The sequence below is a fragment of the Grampus griseus genome, assembly GCF_964374135.1.
Source record: "Grampus griseus genome assembly, chromosome: 5".
Taxonomy (NCBI): domain Eukaryota; kingdom Metazoa; phylum Chordata; class Mammalia; order Artiodactyla; family Delphinidae; genus Grampus; species Grampus griseus.
The window spans coordinates 90,644,905-90,670,745 of record NC_138998.1 but is presented as its reverse complement, the minus strand read 5'-3'; the positions used below and the strand labels follow the sequence as shown (position 1 = coordinate 90,670,745).

At 36.2% G+C, this 25,841-nt stretch overlaps 1 long non-coding RNA gene and 1 pseudogene across 2 annotated transcripts in view; one reads left to right on the top strand and one right to left on the bottom strand.

Moving 5' to 3' along the window:
• LOC309823383 overlaps positions 1-24,570 on the bottom strand; it is a 110,840-nt gene extending 86,270 nt beyond the window's left edge. The window contains exons 1-2 of the long non-coding RNA XR_014296822.1: positions 24,496-24,570; positions 23,618-23,782 (exon numbers count right to left, since the gene is read on the bottom strand). This is a non-coding gene — a long non-coding RNA (uncharacterized lncRNA). The remainder of the gene's footprint in view (positions 1-23,617; positions 23,783-24,495) is intronic.
• Positions 16,336-17,106, top strand: LOC309822637 (claudin domain-containing protein 1-like; annotated as a pseudogene). Its single transcript has one exon. The product of its transcript is annotated as a claudin domain-containing protein 1-like (transcript).
• Positions 24,571-25,841: the final 1,271 nt, after the last annotated feature.

The window sequence follows — 25,841 nt, the reverse complement described above, 5'->3', positions numbered from 1 at the left end:
AAGTGGCTGCTATCACTTCTAAATCAAAGCCTTCTTTTTATGTCATTGATAAAAGAAACACATTATGCCAATTTAAAAGCAATGTCAATTTAGCAATTGTGTGTGTGTGTGTGTGTGTGTGTGTGTGTGTGTGTGTGTGTGTGTGTATGAATGATGGGCCAGATAAGATAAAGAGAAGATAATCTCTGGGTGGAAGATTCCTGAAGTCAAAATAATTTTTCTTTATTATAGTGGTTTCTATAAACTTTAATAGTACTCTTTTTCATTATTTATTAAATGTATTTCAGGAGTTCATATGAAGGATAAACACAAAGCAAAACCTGTATAGCTCAAACTACCCCAAAGAAGACCACTGTATGACTTTTTGTTAATCTCTCTGAGTTTTATCATATGCTACCATGATACCCACATGAAAATCTTTAGAGGTGGAGACTTGAAGTACAGAAATAGAATGTGGAGATAGACATAAAATCACCAACTTCATACCCTACTATCTGCAGTATCTGGCATTAAACACATACACATACATCCACATCCACTGAAAGTTGGCCTTTTCAAATTCTAAAACTTTTCCCTTGTACCAAAATGATTAATTTTGATAAGTGCCCAAATGTTTATATGAGTTATAGAGTAAACAGAAAATGTTTGAAAATAGGAAAAATGTCTATATGTTGTCACAACTGAGCTTTTCTAAAAGAATTTATTCACTCTTTCCCGGGCCATTCATGGAGAAGCAAAACTCAGTAAATGTAGGGGCACATGTGGATTTGTTATATAACTTTGGAATCATAGAAAATAGTTTTCCATTTTTTTTCTGAAATATTTAGCTCAGAGACGTGCCGATTAACATAAATAATCTAAATTTAAGACATGTAGATATTTTTTGGTAACTTGCTAGTTTTGAGGAAAAATTAACAACGAATTAGATAGTTGAACATATATACATGTGCACACGTGCACTGAATTTCAGTATACTATGTTTTTTGCTGATTAACTTCTGAGGCAAGTAATTTCAAAAGGTTTCTGTCTTAATATTCTGGGCATCTAAGGTTAATTATTTCATAGACAGAGCTATTATAAAGTTGTGAAACTTCACAAACTATTATAGTAGTGTATATATCATGTATGGTACATAACCATGTAATACAATCCTCAGTATTCCAGTATAGAAAACAATGGGAATTCTAATCCTGTGACATATATTTTGCTAGTGTTAACTAGTACAAAGAGGGGGTGGGGCAGCAGGTATGGCTAAAACAGTAAGTAATGTGAAGAGATTGAAAAAGTCCAAAACGATATATAAAATGAAGCAAAATTCACATCTAGACCATTTCAGCAATTTTTACGTTAAAATATCATCATTGTTTCTGCAAGGAGGAAAGGTATGTTATTTTGGAGGCTTCCCCTACATTCAATTTAATCTCTTCTAGGTACCGATTTTGCTCCTCTGACAGCACCACCGCGCTCATTATGTTCCTCAAGTCATCAAGCAGAGGTTAGGAGAGAGGAAGCCTGTTCCCTGAAGCAATTTCTTTCAGCAATGCTGCTAGAGCACAGCTCAGAATTATCTTTAATATGAATGAGAAGCTGGAGCCACTTGAATAGGCAGATGGAGTTTTGTTTTTCCCCCCAGACCATGAACTTGTCAGCTTCTTTTTTCGAAGAACATTCATCATCCTGGTTGCTGTTTTGTCTAACCTTGTTCTGCCATTCTTTCCAATTACTCAGTTTAGTTTATCCATTCCAGGTTAGCTAATTGGCTTTGCTTAGCCCTCCTTTTCACACATTTCCATCCCATTCCACATGTAATTCAAGTCCCATTAGCTCTCACTTCATTTAAACCAACATAGGGCTCATGGGAGTAGTAGGACTGTTGGAAGCAGGTGCAACTGGCCAGATGGCTGCCTTGCCAAGAGGGCAAAGCAGACTGAGCAGCGCCCTTGCCAAATGCAGACTGTCAGGCTGAGACAGCTAAAAGGGTTAGCAGAGGGCTAAACATGGATTTAATTGCTATAGTTCTTCTGCTACTGGTTCCCTCTTAGACTCCAAATGCATATTCTTTTCAGGCTTAAAGCCAACTTTAAGAAACAATCAAGTTGCTTATAAAACAACAGGCACCCACCACTATAATGTATGCTGCCAGGACATTGCTTGGTTCTATTTCAAAAGAAGTAAGACCAGTTCTAGAGCTTATTTGGGTGCTAATTTGCTTCTGTGAACATCTATTTTCATGCCATATTTGCTACTCCCTAAGACTGTCTCATGGTTTTTAACTCAGAGGGCGCCCATTCTGAACCTTGGATTACCCCCTGGTCTGCTTTCTCCTTTATTGGCCAGGGCTGCAGAACAGAAAATCACGTGGATCTTGCCTACTGCAAATTCATGGTATCCAGTATCAAACAAGCTCTAGCCCAGTGGGTTTATTTTTTTCTTTTTTTTTTCAGGATATTCCACAAAAAAATTTTAAATGCTACCATTACATCCAGATTCTGCCTACTTCACTTTTGCAAAGATGACCTGGACCTCTATTTCTTATTATCTGTTAGCCACATATTCCTCCATATCTGACTTTGTTTCACATGACTCTAATAATATGGTGTGTTTAAGGGACATCATTTGCCTGGTAATTTCCAACCCCAGTTATTTTTTATCTTCAGTCTCCATTTCCCTGAACTTGAAGCAATAAACACTAAATCCATGTAAATCACCATATTTTATTTTATGAGATTTTAGTTTTTTTATTTGGGCTTTTGAAAGAGCATATTTTTGATTTCCATTTAATTCTCTGGTCCCATCTTTTCTCTTCTTTCTTAATGCATTCTGTTCATCTGGGTGTTATTCAAGACTCTATTCCATCCTCTAGGTTATTTCTATTTCATTTTCCACAGCAAACTGACTATGCTGCATTCCACAGTAACTCCCTATTGTGGCTCAATTTCCAAGCACTAACCCCAATCACAAGTTTTTATTTTAGCGGATTTTAGGACTAGTAGATTTTTAGGACTGGCTCCACAGTTTGGTTTTGTTTTTTCTCAGTTCTATGAGTTCAAGGGCTATTGTTACCAAAATATTCTTTATTCTCAACTTTTTCAGTTCTACTGCTAAACATTTTGGTCTGAACTATAATTAACATATCCTTGAACTATTACAATGGATTCTACCTAAAAAGGATTGACACTAAAGACAACAGAAGCTAAATATCATGTCATATTTACCATGTGGTAGATATCCTTCTAGTTGATTCAATGAATTTTGTCATTCAGCCTTAACAATATCCCTATGAAGTATTATTATCCCTATTTTAAAGGTGATAACATTGGAGTACAGAGAAATTATGCAGCTTGTCCATTATTATAGAACTATTGCAAGCTGGGACTTGAACCCAGGATTTCTGAGAAGGAACAACTATGCTATAATGCATCTACTTTCCTTCTTTGTCTGCTCTCCTCTGAATAACATGATTTTAGAACAATAGAGGACATTCCTGGCTTAAAAGCCTCCAGAAAAAAAAAAAAGAAGAAGAATCCCAGCTTAACAAAATACTATCCACACAAATTCATATGCACCTATCTCACTGGACTCCTGGTTTTCTTTGTAGCCTTCTCAACCCTTCCTTAGAATTTTGATATCAGTTATATATCTGGGACTCTGGGTTTACCCTTAGAAACAATTGGTTATAAAGGAGACAACAGATCAATCTTTAGAGGGAACACAACTACGAGGGGTGAATTTTTCCTCAAAGAAAGGATCCTTGTTTTAAATCATATGGCTAAAAATAGTTATATTTTTTATCTTGAATTCACCAATTATATTACCTTGCCCCAGCACCACAATTTCATTTTTTTTAGTCTGTTAATCTTCTTACATTACCAATTTTATAGTGTCATTCTGTTTTAAAAAATGTCACCTCCCTCCCTGCTTCTTGAAGGATAAAATTCAGTGCTGGCCTATCACTCAAAACCACCTGCAAACTATGTATAACTTTCCCTCTATTATTCTCCCAATATACACTAGCCACCTTAACCAGAGTATTCTTGTCATTTTCCTAATAATGTGTCTTTTTTCACTCTAGTACAAAAATCTGGTATGATTCCATCTCTGTATGTTGAAATTCTACTCGTTTTCTAAGAGTTAGATCATGGTTTTATGCTCTTCATCCCTTAGCCAAAAATAAGCTCTTTCATTTCTCAATTCTCATTGTACTCTGTAATTCTCTTATTGCATTATCATATGGTGGTTTGACTTTTTGTTTCCTCTTTATGTACTTTTCTTATCTTTGCTGGAAAATTGTGAAACATTAATATAAAGGGTCAGCATCGCATGCTTCTTTGTATTTTACAAGAAATGCTCAGTAAATGTTTATTGTTGATACTATACATAATAAGTGGTATCATTAGTATCTCAGTTAATAACATGCTTTGATGAAAATTCCAAACCTGCCATCCGCATGATGTTAATAGCTAGCAATTAAGGAATTCCAGGGATAGCATTGGCACATTGTATGGTATTTAATTTCATCCTTCAAACAACCGACATGGTAGGTATCCTGACTCTTATTTTATAGGTGAGGAAACTAAGTTTCAAGGAGGTTAAGCACATATTCAAGATCCAGAGAGAAAGTGTCAGAGTTCAGGCATTCCTGACTTCAAAGCCACATTCTGCCGGTCTTCTTTTTCGCATCCATACAATTTTTCAGTAAGACTCATTGAAATATCTCCTAGACTAAATCTTTCTTCTGTGTTCCCACTTTTACCTCCTAATTCTAATCTCTCATCAATCCATGTGTTTATTTCTAGAATATGCTCTTAACTAATTGCTTCCCTACAAAATTTCCAGCATTACATACTGATTGTTATACACAATACCTTGACTCATTTTCCTTAAAATTTTCTACTTTCATCATATTTTTTCCTAGTCAGCTAGCTATAAAATAAGCTTGAATAATTTTTTCAATAATCAATTTTGCTACATCTAAAATGGGAATAATAACATAGTCTGTCTCATAAAGTTGCAAGTATGAAATGGATGCTAAAAGCACGCTCTGCTCACACAGTAAGCATTTAATACATTTTAGTTTTTATTATCATGTACATCAAATTTTAGAACTGCCATGTCTAACATCATTTTACAGAGAAAGAAAATGAGATGCAGATAAGAGATTTGCCTAAAATCAACCAGAAAGTTAGGATTAGGTCTAAGAGTAAAATCCTGACCCAACACTAATTTTTTTTTTTTAACTATACAAAAATTGCTTGACTCACCTTACCTACCTATTTTCTTTCTCACTATCTGTCATGTATCCCTTGCTTCACATCACAATATGTTCATCTGTACAATTTAATTGTGTTTGCTTTGAAAGCCTCCTAAAGCTATTTTAGTTATCAGTTCTCTCCAACTCTCAGGTCCTATTCAAATAACATTTGCTTTAAGATATTTTCCACAAAAACTTCAGGTCATACATACCTTTCTATGCCTAACTTTCTCTGAGGTTTACTTTCTACATTTTTCATTTATCATAAAATTATATCATACATTGTACGTCCTATAAATGTTTCATAGTGTGTGATACTGATTTTAATTTTACATAAGGAACTTTTAACACCCCAAGCTGGCTGAAGCTAAAAGGATTATTGCTGTCCTGCCTTGATGAGACCGTCTCACCATCATCACGACAAGACTTGGTTTGTTATTCCACATGTCATTCCAGACTATTTTGGAGCAGGCATATTTGAGTTTCTGGGCTTTTATATGAATATGTGAGAGATAGTTTTTCAATATTGTTTTTTACAACTGTTCAAAAGCCAGACTTTGAGTTCAGAGTTGTCATCAACTTTCTCGCTGAAGTGCAATTTACTGCCTTTCCTAACTTGCTACTTCTCTAGAGATCTGTGTCACACTGAAGCATGAAAATGTTTGTCTTCCAAAATATATTTTCCAAAGTGGCCCAAGACAGCTGCCAGATTTCCCAGGATTTTTTTCTTTCCCATCTTATTGTACTGCCCCCATATTTCCTCTCTTCATTTTATCTTTGCCTGAGCCAGTGGAAGAGTTATAAAAACTACCCTGGAGTTTGGGGCAATTTCCAGCTCAAGTTATAAAAAGAATCCCCCCTCTTTTTGTGAACAAACATCTCTCTGATACCTTCAAGTAATCTCTTTCACCATATTCCTCAGAGCTTTGTTGATTAACCATTTTATGCTGACTGTGGGTCAGCCCAAGACTACATTGTCAATATAAGCTGAAGGAAAGTCATAATAGTTATTACTTATGGTAAAACACATTCCATTTTCCATTTATAGACCCATTACTTTCATCTGTAAATGGCTGTAAGAACTTGTACATTTATTTTCATTTTCTGCCTATCCTAGCTCTTGGAATAAGAAAGTCTTCAAGTTTTGAATAAGAGCATTAAATATTAGCATTATCTTTCAGTAGTGGAATTATGGGCAATTTTATAAAGTATTATATGATATTTTTAAAATAAATATGAAGTGATTTTACAATCAGAACAAAGCTATTTTAATTTAAACAAGGCTTTTCAGTGTTATTATCTAGTTGAAGTAGTATTTCATGTTATACATTTTAAATGTTTTTTTCTTGTTGCAATATTTTTAAAGGTATCTTCTTGTACAATATTTAATATATTAGCATTTGTTAAAATTGCTCATTTTCATCACTTTTAGTCATAGCAGGATAAGGCTTGGAAATTTTAAACAAGAGACATTTTTATGGCCACACTGTTTTATGGTTCCAAGACACCCCACTAATTACTCCAGTGTCATCCGCTGCCTAATAGGAAAAGTATTTAATGTCCAGGAAAAAATCCATTGAACTCTCCCACAGATACTTTTTAATTAATGGCAGAGAAACATATTCTGAAATCAGGACTTTCAACTGCAAAAGTAGATGCTTCACAGAAAAAAACTGATTTTTAATTTCTTAAATCTTGACTATTAGACATAGAATTGGAAAGAACGTAGGATGCATCCTAAGAATTAGATCTATCCTAGAAGGAGATAAAAGTTTGACTTGCCTATGAAAGAAGGTTGATTTGAATAGTAAAACTAAGCTGAGATGGGGACCCAGTGTCCAAATTTCCAGGCCAAGACTTAGAGGAGCAAATGTATTAGAAACTCTAAGAGGTTAAAGGGAATCCAAGAGCACAGAAAGCATCTCAGAGCAAAGACCGGAAAGACTACTAGCTTCTTAGACATATTCCTCTTCAACTGAGTTGATAAAGTAGTGGAATCACAAGTGCTGAGAGATGGGAATGGTGAGTGGGGTCACAGGCAGCATGTTATTGTCAGCACCACCCATTGTGGGGAAGGGAAACACCTGAATTGTATCTATAACATTTGAGAGAACCTTGAAAGTGGCTGAAAGAGAGCCACCAGGTTCAGAGCAGATTCAGAGAGTGGATGTAGAACAAACTTGGACACCACATGTAGCAACAATGGGTGCAAATATATGACAATGGGAACCAAGCGGGATGGTACTGTCAGTGGAGGGTAGTGTGAATAGAGGACAATTCTGGATCCATGTTCCTCTAATGCAAGAGTCATATATAATCACTTCCAGAGAGCTCCACCCAGGAAAATGCTAAGTTAACTGAATGATACTAAGTGTTAAACTTGATATGACTGAGTTTACCTTGGATAGGTAAGATTAATGCTGTATCTCTGGAAATGTCAGCTCTGGAAAAATAAAACAGCTTTGTTCAATTCATTCGTGACCACAGAAACAGATTTACAGTACATCTAATGTAGCTGAAACTCCAGAGCCTCTCACTTGCTCAAGCTTCTTCCAAAGCTCAGCTCTAGCAATGCTTTTGTAAAATATGCAGAAGTAGATTCTAGCCACAATTGTATAAGACAACTGCCTCTTTCCACTCTGACTTTCCTTTGAGCACACTTCCCCTCATGTCCCGGAATCCAATTAAGGGTAAATTCAACTAAGTGGAAATTTCACTGGAGATACATTTAATTTGGGCTTAATGAGATTTATGTATGTGGTTCACATTCCCTTCCATGAAGGGTTGAGTTAGTGTTAGCCTCCCATGGTGCTAAAGCACATGAGTCATGCATGGTTATGCAGTGGTCATGCGTGGTGCATGGTTAGGAGTCAGGCTGTGAGATGAATGAGTCCTACAGTACCAAGCACTAGAAATATGTGGGCTATGGAAGAGAAATAGGTTTTGGATGTGGTATGTGAGAACTTCTCCCAATCATAAGATATGTAAACATTTAAGTAGAAGACTCAGTTCTCCCTCATGCTTATTCAGTGAAAAACTTCTTTTTATTACTGCACATATACCCAATAATACAATATCTATTACTATAAATGCACAATAAATAGCTCTTTTCATTTGATTACATAGAAGTGATTAGAATTCCTAAATTTTTAGAGAACAAACCTGTAGTTGTAACATGGAGTATGTCAGTGTGTAAAGAATCATGTATTTTTCATCCTTTTGTAATAAACTGCACCTTAGCATTACATTTCTCAGTGAGTTGTAAAACTGAAACTTTTCTAAACTATCAATAATAAAACAAACTTATTTCTGTCATTCTAGACAAGAGCCTGAGTTTTCTTCTATACTCTCTACAGAAAATGGTATAAAATCATTAATGTATGAAGAGGCTATAAAAAGTATACAGCCAAAATTTTAGGGAAAAAAAGTGTCATAGTTGTATGTCAGTTTATTAGTAGAAGTGTTATTATTTTCCTGAATTTTATAATGCCTGTGGCATGTATCAGCTTTAAATTTTTTTAATTTTGTGAATTTTTTCTAGTTTTAAATAAATATTTATATATCCAACTTTGTATTTCGAATTTTGTATTGTTTTCTTCTCAAATACCCCTATTCCCAATTATATACATTTCACACCCTCTAAACCTATGACCAGAAATATCATCATACTTTTTAATGATACTTGAATACAAGCTCCATGAGAGCAGGAATTGTATTTCTTTTGTTCACTGTCCTATATCAAAATCTATACAGGATCTGAAATATAAAAGGTACTCAATCAATATTTATGAAATGAATACAGGTCACTGTTTAAACTCTGTGTTTCCAAGCTGAAGTAGTCTAATGTTTTATTTGTTCTTACTCAGTAGACTTGCTCTACCCAATTTACTGTATTAAATTTTTCCCACAAATATCATGATGTTTTCATAAAAAATTGTAAAAAAAATTCCTTGCAAAATTCTAGTATTTTAAAAAGAATTTACTTTCTGCTGTAGTGATGGATTCAGTTGAGAAAATGTGTAAACAGGAGACACCCAGGAAAGTACAAGGTGAGGGAAAAAGATAAAAGAAAAAACCTAAAGACAAAACAGGACAAATTATTACAAGAGGCATGAGAAAGGTGAGAAAGAACAAGAGTTGAATATGGAAAGATGGCTGAACTCAATTTTCCTTTCCACTTTAAGAGAAACTCAAAAAGAATATTAAAAAAATCAGCTTTGACATTTATCCAAATGACCAATGTATGTTATATTCTACAGATAGATGTTTGAAAACTATCATCTTTAGCTTTAAATAATATTTACTGAGTGACAAAAATACCCTGAGGGATAAACAGTTAAAATGATAGGCTAGCTCATTTTATGCAGAGGTGAAAAGAAGCATGAACCACATGTTGCAAAATCGAAACGCTAAAGGAAGCTGTGATGTGTGGGAACCGGGCCAAAACTGAGCTCGATAGACCAGACTCAACAAACCATGGAGATTTCAAATTTGGAGGCTCTGATATTATGATTTAAGAGAGCTTTAAGCTTTAGAATAGTAGCTCCCATTTGTCCAGCTCTAATTTGAGATTATGCTCTTGAATATGTTTCTTTTTGTAACAGTGATGATATTAGATGCAAGCTCATACAAATAACAAAACTGATTATTTAAAATTTAAAAAACCGACTTTTTAAATTGCTAGAGTACATTGGTTCATTCCCTTCTCCTACCTGAGGCTTCCTGAAGTTACTCTGCACTTCAGTGTATCACTCTCTTGGTGCCAAAGAAGTGTCCATATTGCTTTATCGGATATGGCAAAATTAGTAAAGTTGTATGTGATTGATGGAATTTTAGGAAGTTCTTGAATGACCTACTGTCCATCTCCAGTCAGTAGCATCACTAAGAGGGTTCTATTCAGAACTGGTACTAGGGGAAAATGGTGAGTTTATATTTAGTACCTACTATAATCCAGGAACAACTTATTAGAGTTGTGTCCTCATGATGCTCTTGGGTTACCATAGAACCATTCTCTATGTATTTGGAATTCATTTCCTCTTTTCAAATTTATCTGACTTATGTTCATTACTTAAATGCCATACTGCCCGGCGAACTATCAAAGAAGTTTCCTCTGTAAGTTAACTTTTTTACTGTAACAGCAGCACTTATTACTTAAACTATAGGAGTGAATGATTATGGTTATTTCAGGCATTGTGTCACAGCCATAATATTATTTATGAGTAGGAAGGCTAGGTCCTTTTGATGCTCCCTAAATCATACCAGGTAATTGTGATGTCAAATTGGTTGTGAAGGTGACTCTCCTTTTATTACCAATAGAAGTCATATCACTTTGAGGTATATGTTTGTTTTATCTCAGGACAAAGAAAAATTTTCCACTTAAATGGGAGACAAAAGTTTAACAACAACTTCATACAATTATTTAATTTTAAGTCATGTCAACAACTGTGAAGATATACTGAGCATCAGTTGAGTGTCATCCATTATTCTAGGCACTGAAGATACAAAGAGGTAGGCATAGTTCTTATCCTTAGACATTTTTTTAGAGAGAGTGTGTGTGTGTGTGTGTGTGTGTGTGTTCTGGGGTAAGATGGAGTCGAGTAGCAACCAGGGCTGGGGGAGAAACAAATAAATGGATGATTATGTTGCAGGGCTATAAGCTCTATGGTGGCAAACCTGATGTGTCTCTTAGTACAGAAAAAAGGCATTATCTCATCCAGGCCAGGAGGCATGGACTGAGTTGAGTCTTCAAGGAAAAGTAACAGTTAGCCAAACAAGGAAAAAGAGCATTCAGGGCAGAGGGAACAGTATAGGTAAAGACATGGAAGACAAAAAGCTGTGACCATTGGGAACGAGCAAATAGGTTAGTGTGGTAAAGATTATCTTGAGCTGGGATTTAAACCCACACTCTGTTTTCTACACTATGTGATGCTATACACTCCTGATAGGCTACAGCCTTGGTGTATGCAGATCTACTTAGAAAATGTACCCTTGACACCGAAGCTAATGATTATCAATATAAAACTGATGAAACTATTGCATTTAATTAATGGCTCATTATTTAGAATCCTGAATCCCTCAGAAGGACGCTAATATAAAATGTAATGAATGTAATATAAGGTAAAAGTCACATGAATTTATTTATCTATTTATTTATTTAATAAATATTTATTAAGTGCCAATTATACGTTACAAAATTGTACCGGTGGAGAGATGCAATGATAAACAAGCTATGCCCTGTGCATCCAAACACTTGACAATATAATAACAAAAATGGTCTGCCTCAAGTCTGAAATACAAGAGACAAACAGCAAAAATTGCTCAGTATAATCCTGGCCTTATTTAATAGAAATGGGCTGTTTTGGCTGTTATCACAGGTATCCTGGTCTGTTTAGCAGTTTTATCCCTGTGGTAAAGGTGGGCATATATCAGTCTTGATACTATTTCGTAAAATCATCTAGTATATTTATATTGATTCTTTGTTCGTTAAAAAAAATCTTTATGACAGTAATTTCACTATTCCATCTAGGAATAAAATGTTTTGACAGGGCTTCCCTGGTGGCGCAGTGGTTGGGAGTTCGCCTGCCGATGCAGGGGACGCGGGTTCGTGCCCCGGTCCAGGAAGATCCCACATGCCGCAGAGCGACTAGGCCCGTGAGCCATGGCCGCTGAGCCTGCGGGTCTGAAGCCTGCACGTCCGGAGCCTGTGCTCCGCAACGGGATAGGCCACAACAGTGAGAGGCCCGCGTACCGCAAAAAAAAAAAAAAAAAAGTTTTGGCAAAATACAGGTGTATTCTGAACCTCGTGGCTGTTCTAATCCTCATTTTCACTTAATAATATTACTTTATGTCTGATCAAGCAGGAACTTGTGATTTAATGCTTACGACTATTCCCTGAGGCCTCATCACTGTGGTAGGAACTAACACAGACCAATCTGTATTGCAGACTAATACAGAGGATCAAAAATTGACTATGAGAGAGTCAGCAAAAAGGGTAGTTAGCCTTTGTTGCTTATGCAATCAGCCACTCTCTTTATCTTATATTAATTGTACTAGGCTGTTTATTATAGATATTCAAACATAGAAAATAGCCAGAATCCACAATAAAGCCCTATGTATCCATAGTCCATCAACAATAAATATATTAGTATGTATCTCTAAAGAATGTCTCTTTAAAAAAATAAAAACCTAAAAACCGTTATTACCTAAATACTTACAATAGCTCCTTAACAGCCTTGAATACCTGCTTAAATGTTCAAAGTTCCAATTGTCTCATATATGTTATTTTTATTAACACTTGTTTGAATCAGGATCAAAATAAGGACCACACATTGCAAATAGTTGATATGTTGTTTAAATCTTCTTTAATCTATAAGGATCCCCTTCAATTTTATTTTTCTCACTCACAATTTAAATGTTGGAAAAAAGAACATAGGTGCTGATTGCATCCCTGTAGTGTCACTTGACATGTTCATTAGTCATATAATTAAATTTGCATTTGGATCTAAAGATGTCTTCTAAATTAAGTTTCTCCTACATTTTATTTTTTGAAAAGATTATTCCATAGCTGTATGTATTTAGATCTCTCTGTCAAGAGAGATAACATCTAGTCATCTTTCTTTTTGTGATGTTAACAGCTATAGATGCTTAATGTCTAGATCTAAATTACTTTTCGAAGAATCAACTTATCTTTGTAACTATGTTTGAAGGAAATATTGTGTTCTTCATATTCCTGTCAACTGAATATAGGAAAAGAAAAATGGATGCATATGGTATTTCTTCTTCTAGAAAGAAAGAGAGAGAGAGAGATCATCAATGGAAAAAAAATAGCTACTCTTAGGAATCTTATAATTGACTGGTAATATCATGCAAGTTATTTCATTGTTGCTATAGAAATCCTAATGAATAAAAGCCATTATTTTAAAACAAATGTTATAATAGATATTTTCGAGTCTCATGAGATCTCAGCACTATGAAGATTATTTTTGTAGCTTGGAAATTGTTTCTATTTATATCTGCTTACTGTAAGGTAGAAGAAAGTGAGGCATATAAGGCACCATGTCCCACGGACCCATAATTAAAGTCACATAGGAAGTCAACTGCAGAAATGAGAATGTAGCTAACACATATTTTGGCCCTATTTTACACAAAATGTTAAAATATTCCCTAAACTAATAAAAGAAGCACAGGTAGTGATGATACTGAAAAGAGAATTCAATTTAGGGCAAATGATTTTTTAAAAAAGCTTCAAAGGATAGGTTATATTTGAAATAGACCTTGAAAAGTAACTTATATGTTGAGAGGGAGACTGGAAGGCATTCAAAATGGAAAGCAATGAAATGGAAATGGATAGTAGCCTGGTTTGGATGGAGAGTGGTGGACTAAAGATGGGTAAAAATCTGTAAATGTGGATGGAGACCATATATTAGTGGCTAAGTATACTGGGTTTGGAACTAGATACCTAGCTAGAGTACAAATTTTAGCTCACCTTCTAAGTAGTAGTGTGACTGTGTTAGTCTGGGTCTTCTGAGAAGCACATACCAAGACAGATTTAGCCATACAACAGCTGATTGAAGTAAATGCCTATGAGGGAAAATGGGAGATAGCCAGAGAAGATCAAGAAAGTTGTCAGACTACGATTTAGGCCTGCCACCTTTTAAAGAGAAAGAGAAGGAAGGAAGGACTGCAGTGTAGCTCAGGAAATTTCTACAAAATTGGTAGGGAGTCTTTGAGCCAAAGTTTGTTAGAAGAGTCCTGTATCTCCCAGTCACTGACTAGGAATAGCCCTTAGGAACTGTGACTTTGGTGCACAATGGTGATGGATTTCAGAGCCCAGCAGCTGGAGCCATGGTCTGTTATGCTCCCTACCCTGAAGGATACATTTTTGTGTCTTGAGTAGCTAACTTTCTGAGTTACAGCTCCACCATTTAACAAGGGGAAATATAAATATTTATTTCATAGATTTGTTGACAATTAAATGAGCAGGTATCTATAAAGTAGAAAAAAATTATAGTTTAGAAGTTGTTTTGGTTTCAGATATGATGTTGGTGGCTTTGATGATTATGGCAAATAAATGTAAGGGTAAGAATTTTTCTTCAATTGGGTTACAAATCAAAAATGTATAAAGTCTTCTTGGCAAAAACGTGATATTTTCAAACTGTACTATAGGAATGAAAAAGCATTTATTGAGAGAGAAGTGTCAGAAGAACAGTAGGGAAAGGCACCATCATCTCATGGGATTTAGAGATAAAGCAGTGGGAAGGAGAGGCTATTAGTATATACCAATCTTGTAAACAAGACATTGAATGAGGGTACCCTATGGGAAAACTGTCGTATTAAATAAGGCAATATATTAGGAGGTAACAAAATCCTGAACTCAAATGTTGGCTATAATCATGGAAAGAAAGGACAATACAAATGAAACACTTAGGAGAATTCATCTATGGACAGGATATCTAAGTAGATGTGTAAGGTTAGAGGAAAGAAGAAGCGAACTTTGTCACCAAGATTTCAAGTTTGTATCTTGGGAATGTTGATTGGGGGTAAAAAAAAAAAAAAAGGTTTAAAAAAATTAAAAAGTTTGGGCTTCCCTGGTTGCACAGTGGTTGAGAGTCCGCCTGCCGATGCAGGGGACACGGGTTCGTGCCCCGGTCCGGGAGGATCCCACATGCCGCGGAGCGGCTGGGTCCGTGAGCCGTGGCCTCTGAGCCTGCGCGTCCGGAGCCTGTGCTCCGCAATGGGAGAGGCCACAGCAGTGAGAGGCCCGAGCACCGCAAAAAAAAAAAAAAAAAATTAAAAAGTTTAAGTTTAGATATTGTCAATCGATTTAAATTTTAGATTTTTGAAATTGTGGTGTTAGCCAGTTATTCCTATCTAAAATTGAAGGTTAGCATCCTAGGAATAAGTTAGATCATCAGTAAATAGACTTGGGACTCAATAGAATAGAAATGATCTTGTGATTAAGAAAACACATATGGTCACCAAGAAAATAAATGTAGAGAATAGTGAAGCGAAACAAAGTCAGGACTTTCATTTAATTCCTGAATTTGGCTAGCAGGTAAAGCCAGGGCTTTGAAAGTTAGTAAAAGTGAGTGGAAAAGGAAAGTAAGAGGGAAGAAATAGTGAATTCAGAAATTTAGGTGGTCAATTTTGTTTCTTTTTATGGCTGAGTAATGTTCCATTGTATATATGTGCTACATCTTTTTCTATTCATCTGTCGATGGACACTTAGGTTGCTTCCATGTCCTGGCTATTGTAAATAGTGCTGCAATGAACATTGTGGTACATGTCTCTTTGAATTATGGTTTTCGCAGGCTATATGCCCAGTAGTGGGATTGCTGGGTCATATGGTAGTTCTATTTTCAGTTTTTTAAGGAACCTCCATACTATTCTCCATAGTGTCTGTGTCAATTACATTCCCACCAACAGTGCAAGAGGGTTCCCTTTTCTCCACACCCTCTCCAACATTTAAATACCGTATGCTAACACATATATATGAAATCTGAAAAAAAAAAAAAGGTTCTGATGAACCTAGGGGTAGGACAGGAATAAAGATACAAACGTAGAGAATGGACTTGAGGGCATGGGGAGGGGGAAGGGTAAGGTGGGATGAAGTGAGAGAGTGGCATGGACATATATACACTACCAAATGTAAAATAGCTAGTGGGAAGCAGCTGCATAGTTCAGGGAGGCAGCTCAGTGCTTTTCGACCACCTAGAGGGGTGGGATAGGGAGAGTGGGAGGGAGGGAGTCGCAAGAGGGAAGAGATATGGGGACATATGTATATGTATAACTGATTCACTTTGTTATACAGCAGAAACTAACACAACATTGTAAAGCAATTTCACATCAATAAAGATGTTTTAAAAAAATAGAACAGAATAGAATAAAATAAAATAAAATAAAATAAAGAAATTTAGGAGGCAGTCCTGGGTCAGGCCCAGCCAGGGTGAGGGCCAAGGCAGAGGTGCTGGAGTGCAGGGGGTGGGCTCTGCAGGGAAGTGTGCCAGAGGGGGCACGGGGAGAGCAGGGTGCTGCGGTTTGAGCTTGAGGGTGAAGTTTGTGAAGCAGGAGGATGGGCCAGCAGTCTGAATGCCACAATGGATAACCATTTTGCTACAGCATTTGTAATTGCTTGTGTACTTAGCCCCACTTCTACCATCTATACGGCAGCCGCAATTGGCACAGACTTCTGGTATGAGTATCGAAGTCCAGTTCAAGAAAATTCCAGTGATTTGAACAAAAGCATCTGAAATGACTTTGCTAGTGATGAGGCAGATGAAAAGACATAATGATGAACTTTTCCGATATAATGGCACAGTGGCATTGTGGAGACGGTGTATCACTATACCCCAAAATACATACTAGTACAGCCCACCTGAAATGACAGAGTCATTTGATATGGTCACAAAATGCATGAGTTTCATGCTAAATGAGCAGTTCATGGAGAAATTTGTTGATCCTGGAAACTAGAACGGTGGGATTGATCTTCTTCGGACCTCTTTGGCGCTGCCAGTTCCTTTCACCTTTTGTTAGTCTAGGTTTGATGTGCTCTGAGGCTTTGACTGGACTTTGTGCTTGTATCCGCTGAAGCTTGTACCCCCACCATTGCCACAGGCATTCTCCATCTCCTTGTGGGTCTGTGTACCCTGGGCTCAGTGAGTTTCTACATTCCTGGAACTGAACTACTCCACCAGAAATTAGAGCTGCCTGAGAATGTGTCTGGCAAATTCAGATGGTCCTTTTGCCTGGCTTGCGTCTCAGCTCCCTTACAGTTCATGGCTTCTGCTCTCTTCGTCTGGGCCCCTCATACCAACTGGAAAGAGTACACCTTAATGAAGGCATATCGTGTGGCATGAGTGGGAATCTGCTTGCTTTACAATTGTCACTTTTATGATTTTTTTACATTAATATTTTCCCTTATCTCCCCCGCCCAATTGTTTTTAACTTTGTGGTGTGTGTGTGTGTGTGTGTGTGTGTGTGTGTGTGTGTGTGTGTGTGTGTGGCTGTGTGTGGGTGTGTGTCATTTCATCCTGAAAATTCATTTTATTTATTCACACAGATGGTTTCTTAATACTGCTAAAATTTATATGGAACCTGAGTGAGTCCATTTATCAGACAAACTAATCTAGGTTCAGAGTCCAGACAGAAAAAAATGGGTAGACTCTTGGCACAAATTTGTCAAAGAAAATTGGTAGTAAGGGGTTGACCCAAAGCAAGTTCTTCTGATGTCTGTTGGACTTCTCAGTGTAGTAACTGTATGTGTTTAACTGGAAACTCTAGTTTCTTTGGGAAACCTCTTATCATCGTCAAAACTTCTATTCACTTTGCTGTTGTAGATAGCCTGTCAGCCAGAGGTATTAGTGCTATTTTCAAGGACTTAGGCTATCTAAAAATAAGGAAATTACCTAAGATCTTCTTCCCAAAATATTGGCATATAGCTTCATCTGAGGTGAAATATCACGGTTGTTTACCTATACTGTGTCTGTTTACAAGAAAGGAAGTGTTTACATGGAATTTTAACTTTGTAACTGCACGAATTCCAGTTCAGCGAGACAAGAGGATTAACCTTATTTTACTTTTTTTTTTTTAACTCTCCTTAATATGTCAATAGGACTTTCAGTATCACCAAACCATTTTGGATTTGTTTTCCTTCCCTCCTCATACACCAGGCTTATTAAAACAGTGCTTTCTTTTTAACACCACATTGGGGTCCCAGAGTAAAATTCTCCAACTGCCATCTATTTATTTCAGCTAAGTACCATAAAGAAGGTTCCACCATAATGACCCCCTGGAGCTATGAAAACTACCACAAGACCTAAAGCTTTGGCTGGTCATTAACTTCCAACTATGGTCTTTATTTCTTGTGATGAAATGATGTGCCTTTCCTTGCCTAATCCCTTCCTGGTGTGTATCAACATTATTTAATGTCTTCTAACTCAGTCATTATTTTATACATATGTCTATAAACACTGAACTTTAAAAATCTTATTTATTTATTCCATTACTGCAGTACTTGACAGATTTTTTAAAAATGTAACAGTAATTTCTTACAAAATCCTAAATCTTTCTTAAAAAATAAAAAATGAGAAGAGAGAGGAAAAAAAAGAAATTTAGGAGGCAAATGATGAACACTGGCCAGGAAAATATTTCAAGAAAAACTTCAACCTTGGAAATCAGAATAGAAGAGGAATGAAATAAATGTGTTAGTTAAAATTGTTTAGTGATCTTTGAGACCCCAGTTTCATTAGGTACAGAATCCTAAGTATATAAAATAAGTCAACTATATGGAAGATAAGGCACCAAGGGTAAATTCATTTTCTAAGATTGCTGAAAGAAAATGGAAAGAAAGTGACAAAACAGTAAGAAGTTTGGGGGCAGCAATAATCAGAGAAGTGTGTTTGTATTTTTGTTTATTTTTCTCAGGGGGTTGTGTGTTGCTTATCCCAAGTATATTTTCAGGCAGAGGGAAAGAAAGTAGTTGTAAATGAAAAATTAAAGAAATATATGTAGATAGATAAATAATTTTACAGGACATATTTGATAAATCAAAGCCCTAGAGAAGACAGAACAATGAGTAGGATTAGAGCACAAGCGGAAGGATCAGCCTTGGTTAAAAAAGATTCTTTCTTTCTCAGAGACTGTAAAATGGAAAAGAGGGAGAAGCTATCGAGTGGTTTTAGAAATGAAAAAATTGGATGATGAGTATGGGTAGGCTTGTGGGGAGGCTTGTGGGGAGACTTAAATTTCTCAGTAAAATGGAGGAGTAATATCATCAGGCCTTTTCTAATCAGTAATATAGTTTCCTTAACTTGGTAAACTCCACTGCCAGCTATAATGTATTGACCACATTTATGCTGCTGTGCTCTTTAAAATGCCTGGAAACTTTTCTCCTCATTCCTGACAGTATTAATGAAATGATTCCATTAAGGCACAAACTAGGCTAATATTTTATTCAATTAATTTATTTAGATTGAGTCTAATTACTTAGGTATCATGATAATCACCCTGGAAGCATTTGAATAAAATAACCCAATTAATTTAATAAATTCTTAATTTGCTCTTGCATTCCAAATGTAATTAAAGAAATCAGTTTAACCCATTAATATGGACTTAGCAACTTGGTTTGTCAAATGAAGACAAAGCAACAAACAAAAATGTCACTCATAAGAACTTTCTCCAGAAACATCAAGTCATTAATGTTCACAAATTTTCAAAAAAGAATGCATAATGATAGCATTATTATTTTATATTTGAAGTAATTTTTACTCCCAAGTGAAATTCTGATTTCTTAACAAATTATAAGCAGCTAATTTTGATTCTACTTATGCATTAGTGAATACTACTATGAATTAAATCACTTTCTTTCCCCAAGAGCTACATATATTAAGAGCTGCTATCAATAATCTGGTACAAGGATCTTGGCCCTCCTAGTATATTCTCCCAGGAAAATTCAATAGCAGCTGTGTGGTAGAGACATAATAAGATGAAAATACTTATATAGACTTTGGTATACCTGTGACCTTTTCAAACCAGAATCACCCAGGCCAGTCTTCATTAGAGCTGAGACCCAACCAAAATAAAGTTCAAGTAACAGAAAGAACACATCCTCTTGACAAGATTGCCTTCAGTATTTTGTAGTCATAATTTGCAAAATGATATGGCAAGCTTTCCTGAACCAAAGAATCATAGGACTACTGATCCCCTGTGATGAAAAATATCACTCCTTCAGAAATTGGAAGCTTTCATGAACTGCATTTTGAAAAGCCATATGTATCCCAAAAGCCACAAAGTGTCATTGCTTTCTGGTACTTTAGTAACAAACACTTAAACCTGAGAAATATGGGGAATGGAACACTGGCATTTCTTTAATCTAAATACTTGATGAGAAAAATGATGCCTGGTAATCCATGAACGGTAACTCATACACAAGGAGTCAGATCTAGAAGCCAGGGGGAAAAGTAGGTGCACATACCTGAGGTCAATGTTGGTGATTTGGTTAGTAAATTAATTCCAAAAAATTATCCTAAACTGTGTCTTCCTTTTAGGCTAATAATCTTGGCATCATTGCTGTCTTTGGCAGCTGTTATTAACAACCCTGCAAATATATCTCTGCCTCTATTCTCAGAAAAACTCCTCTTCATTCTTGTGGGAGATGTCTTACAAAGCCCAAACAAGTAGTCATCTAATTAGAATGGGCATCAGAGTCACAAGTATGTTGGATTCTGAACCATCCCTCTGCTATGCTCTAAAGCTTGTTGGCAGAGAAGGAAAGAGAGAGCTGTTTCCTCCAATTCATCTCCCTTCTTTATAGCACTCTCACAATTCCCCCAATAAAATGAAAATGAGTCAACTGCATAACCCCATGGCAACAATGTCCAGTCAAAGAGAAAAGTGAATCTTCATAGAGGACATTAGGAGCAGCCTGGCATACTCACTTGTTTGCTACTGACTGATGGTGTCATAGGAACTCTCAACCTCTGCCTAGGCCCTTCTTTTATGGAGCTAAGAACCTGAAGATTCAGGGGCATCAAAAAGTCAGAAGCCAAAACGAAGTCTCCTGCATTTGTGATATATGTTGCTTCTTCTTAAAATGAAACTAATTCTGCAATAGTTCACGATTTATTTTAAAAGAGATGCATACGGCATGCTTAAAGGATAGATATTTGCAATATATCTGTACTGGATTTTACACACACACACACACACACACACACACACTCACACACAAACATGCTACTGAAAGTCTCAGCTTAGCCAACCCTCTATCATTAACTTTATTTGATCACTTCTGATTTAGTAACTAGTAATCAGTTGGTACTCACATGGAATATTTCTTTACGGTGCTCTGGGGAAAATGGATTTATGAAGTTGTTTTCAAATTATATTCAACCTTGTTAGTATTTTGAAAAAGAAAAAGGAGAAAACAACACACTGGGTTATATATATTCTCATTTTCTTGTCCAAACAGTTTGTTGCAAGGAGACTACAAGACCACCTTGGGTTATTTTAAACTTCTTTCATTTGTAGCTATGTTTTTGGCCTTCATATGTGTTTATTAAGTGTAATATTATCTGTTTTGTCTGGCTCCTCAAAGCAGCAGCCAGACCATAACAAAGTGAGTGTTGAGAAATACTGTTAACAAGATCAAGATATATACACAAATATTTGCTGCCATCAGCCTTCCTTCACCACAGGAAATTATTTAGGAAAAAGAAGCAGAGTGCCTTGTTCAAAGCAAATCCATGGCCGCAAATGCCATCATTATTATTACTTTGCACTCTAATGTCTCTGCCTTGTTTTTTCCATCTTTTCATACTCATATAATGATTTCTTTTGTTCTAACTTTATCTCAAACCCATAGAACCCTGACACCAACTCTCTCTCACGGATGCCTGCTTTTTGGGTTGTTCTTTGTTCCTTCTCACATCTTCTCCTCAATTATATTTTCCCCTATTTTCTTCAGACATAATACTAGTTTTTCATTATCTTCATCTTCCTTCTCATCCTGCCCTTGCAACCTACAGAGGTAATTCTTTATATATTTCTTCCTGTAGGGGAGAAATTCAACTGATTTGTATCTAGCTAGAGGGAAAGGAGAGGAGAGAGAGAGAAGAATAGTTCTTCTGAAGTATTTAGTGTCCAACACATGAGACCCCAGCAAACAATATTTGGATCTTCCACTGAGAGATGGAAGCCCAGCCTTTACGTTTGGAAGCTCCCTGGTGTGCACATACTTTCTCCCAGGTCGTCAATTCTAGGTGCTACTCTGAAGGGATTTTGCACATCAAATTACAATCCCCAGTCAACTGACTTTAAGATAGATTATCAGGTGGGCCTGACCTAATCACATGCACCCTTAGATCTTTGTCTAGAGACATAGGAAATCAGAGACTCAAAGTCGGATATGTTCCTGTTGGTCTGGAAAAAAGGAAGCACTAATAAAGGACTGTGAGTGACCTCTAGGAGCCAAGAGGGATCCCTGGCAACATTATTTAAAAATGGGGACATTCCTACAACTACAAGGAACTGAATTCTGCCAACAGGCTTAATGAGCTTGAAAGAGGACATGGAGCTTCAGACGAGGATGACAGTGTGACCAACACTTGGTGGCAGCCTTGATTATAACCGTGTGAAACCCTGAGCAGAGAACCTTAGCTACACCGTGCCCAGACTTTTGACGTACAGGAACTGTAAGATGATAAATTTGCATTTCTTTAAGCCACTAGGTTTACAGTAATTTTTACACAGCAATAGAAAATTAATACATAAATAAATTATTTATAAATAAATGGCAAAAAAGCAAGTTTGTCATATATCTGCTGTTGCATGGTTGGGTTCTAATATGCTAAAATTATTTTTAACAAAGAAAATTTCATGATTCCAAAATAAAAGGGAAAATGTCTCAAAAGCCTTGTTTAATTGCTTACTAATATTTATATCTATAGATACAGCTAATAAAGATGCTGAAATAGATTATTACCGGTATCTTAAAGAATTCAGAATACAGGAAATTGTAAGCAACAAACCACTCTTATAACATCACAAGTATTCATTGATTTTAAGTTTTGGATGCTGAACAAAGGCCTTAGAACAACTTATGTTTTAAAATAACTATTGCTGAGTTCTTTAATGAAGTGCTTCAAAATACTGTAGAAAGGAGAAACTTTGGACTCACCAGAACTCCCTCCCCTTCTCTTTTCATCCTTAGTGAGGGAGATACATATCCACGGCGTTGATGACAAGGGACAGAATAACAAAATTTGGGGCAGATTCCATTCCTTGAAAGTTTTTTCCAGTGTAGAATGTGTTGTTAACTCTTGCCTCTCCATTGTATGATATATACAATGCCTAATTCCCAATTCCCCCCTTTTTTCTTCCTAGTAGAAGCCCTTTTAATCCAGAGATTCACAATACATCTAGTCCTCAAGGAGGATTTTGATTTGTTTGTGCCAGTTAGATCATGGCCTTCCTTAGTCTAGAGGTAGACATGTGAATTAAGTTTTCCCAATCAGATTGAAGAAAAGTACTATTTTCTAGGTTTAAGGGAAAAAGCTCCCCTCTCCTCTCCTGCTGGCAGTTAATAAGAATTAATGTTGCTCAGGATGTCACTGGCAGCCATCTTGAAACCATAAGGACAACCAGCCCTAGGAGGTAGCTGAGTACAACAGAGGAGAAAGACGAAAAGGAGCTGGATCCTCGATTATATTAGGCTTCTCATTACAACACACTTGGAGCTCATTCTACCTCTGTACTTCCAGTTATATTAGATAATACATTTCTTTGTTGGTTAAACCCCTTGGAGTTGGGGTTTTTCTGTTATCTGCACCTCAAATATCCTAACAGATAATGTGAGAGATCAATACTCACTGTCAGTATGCTGTTTAAACTTCAGCTGAGCTTAATTCTCAAATGTAAAGCATTTCAAAGGCCTATAAAATTTCATCTCTAGTTTCCCAGGCAACTATCACATGTCACTCATGGATGTTCTGAAGCACACAGGTAATATTCCATCTCATCACCTCAATTTTAAACCTGGAGAAAGACAAATGAAATGGGTGCCAATAAATCCTCAAGGCTGAAGAGATAAAAGAAAAGAATGAAAATCCAGGAGGCAAAGGAAAGTAAACAATCTACTCTGCTATCTAATTTCCCCTTTTCCACTCTTTGTTTTCATTTCTCTTTTTTAATGCTGCCATGAGAGATTCAAAATTAGATATAAATTTTTCTGGAGGCTAAGTCCTTCTTTCTGCATTAGTTTTCTGGACTCACCTGACCCTTGCATATAAGTAACACCACCTCCTGCAGAGAAAAGATTCAACAATTCCAAATTCATAACCTAAGACCTTTTGTTCTCTTCTCTCCCACATCATAAGAATAAAAATCAATCTTAGACCTAAATAGGTATAATAGACTTTAACGTAAATCATTTAAATGCTAATATTCTTTCTCTCTAAATGATTCTTTGATAAGGCTGAATTATATGCAAAATGATGGAAATAAAATTGAAAAATTATTTTTTGTCAAATTTTATAATGTTTTTTCCCATCATAGGCAATAAGTTGGAGATAATTTCAAGCCAGGGTAGGCAGCTTTGTTCATAGTTGCTTTGGATAGTAACCAAATGAGACTTCCATTCAGACCACAGAAGAAATCTCATGAGACATAAAGCATTCAGAAAAGCTGAGGACTTCTATGTACCCAAGAACTACCCAGCCAGAAACCCAGAAAGCGAGATCATCCCTCACCTGAACTGCTCATTGGTTCCATATTGGCTTCTTGGCTTCCACTTCTTTCCTGCTATCACCTACTGTCCACACAGTAGCCAGCATGATCCTGTTAATTATGAAACAGAACATCATCTCTGCTCAAAACCTCCAACAACTTTCCATCTCACTCAGAACACGATGGCCATCAGACCTCCGTATAATCTGACCTTCTACCACCCTGTTTGACTTTGTATTCTGTGCTATTTTCCTTCTCAAAGTCCACCCCATCCACCTTGGCCTCCCTGATGTTAAAAATGCCAAGCATGCTTCCACTCAGTGCCTCTGGACTTACACGTCCTCTGCCTATGAAGTTCTTCTCAGAGATATTTCCTTAGCTCCCCCACTTTAAGTAGGTTTCTGCTGAAATGTCCCTGTATCTATTCAGATACTTTCATTACTCCCTGCCCAACCTATACAAAATAGCACCTTCTATATCACTCTCCATCTCCTCACCCTATTTTCTTAGATTTTTTTCATAGCATTTGTCATCCCTGAACGTATTACATAATTTATTGTCTATCATCCATGACAACATGAGCTCCATGACATCAGGAACTTCCCTTTGTTCATTGCTTATATCCCAGCACTTCGAACCAGTACCTGGCACTTGCTAGAAGCTAAATAAGTATTTCTTAAATACATGAATAAACTTTTATTTCAATAAAAGTTGCCAAGAATATTCACAACATATCTAGATAGAATACTGTTTTAATGAAAGCCATTTTATCATATAATTCTGTATAATGAGATTATTTCTCATTCTTTTGCTTTTTTAAAAAAGTTATTTCCTTGGAAACAATCTAAATATTCATCAACAGAGGAATGGATAAAGAAGATGTGGTACATATATGCAGTGGAATATTATTCAGTCATAAAAAAGAATGAAATAATGCCATTTGCAGCAACATGGATGGACCTAGAGATTATCATACTAAGTGAAGTAAGTCAAAGACAAATATCATATGATATCACTTATATGTGGACTCTAAAAAAAATGATACAAATGAACTTATTTACAAAACAGAAACAGACTCACAGATCTTGAAAAAAAAACTTATAGTTACCAAAGGGGAAACGTGGTGGGGGAGGTGATAAATTAGGAGATTAGGATTAATATATATGCACTACTATATATAAAATAGATAAACTGCAAGGACCTACCATATAGCACAGGGAACTATATTCAACATTCTGTAATAATCTATATGGAAAAAGAATCTAATAAAGAATATATATACATAATTCACTTTGCTGTACACCTGAAACTAACACAACATTGTAAATCAACTCTACTCCAATAAAAATTTAAAAGCTATTTCTTTTTA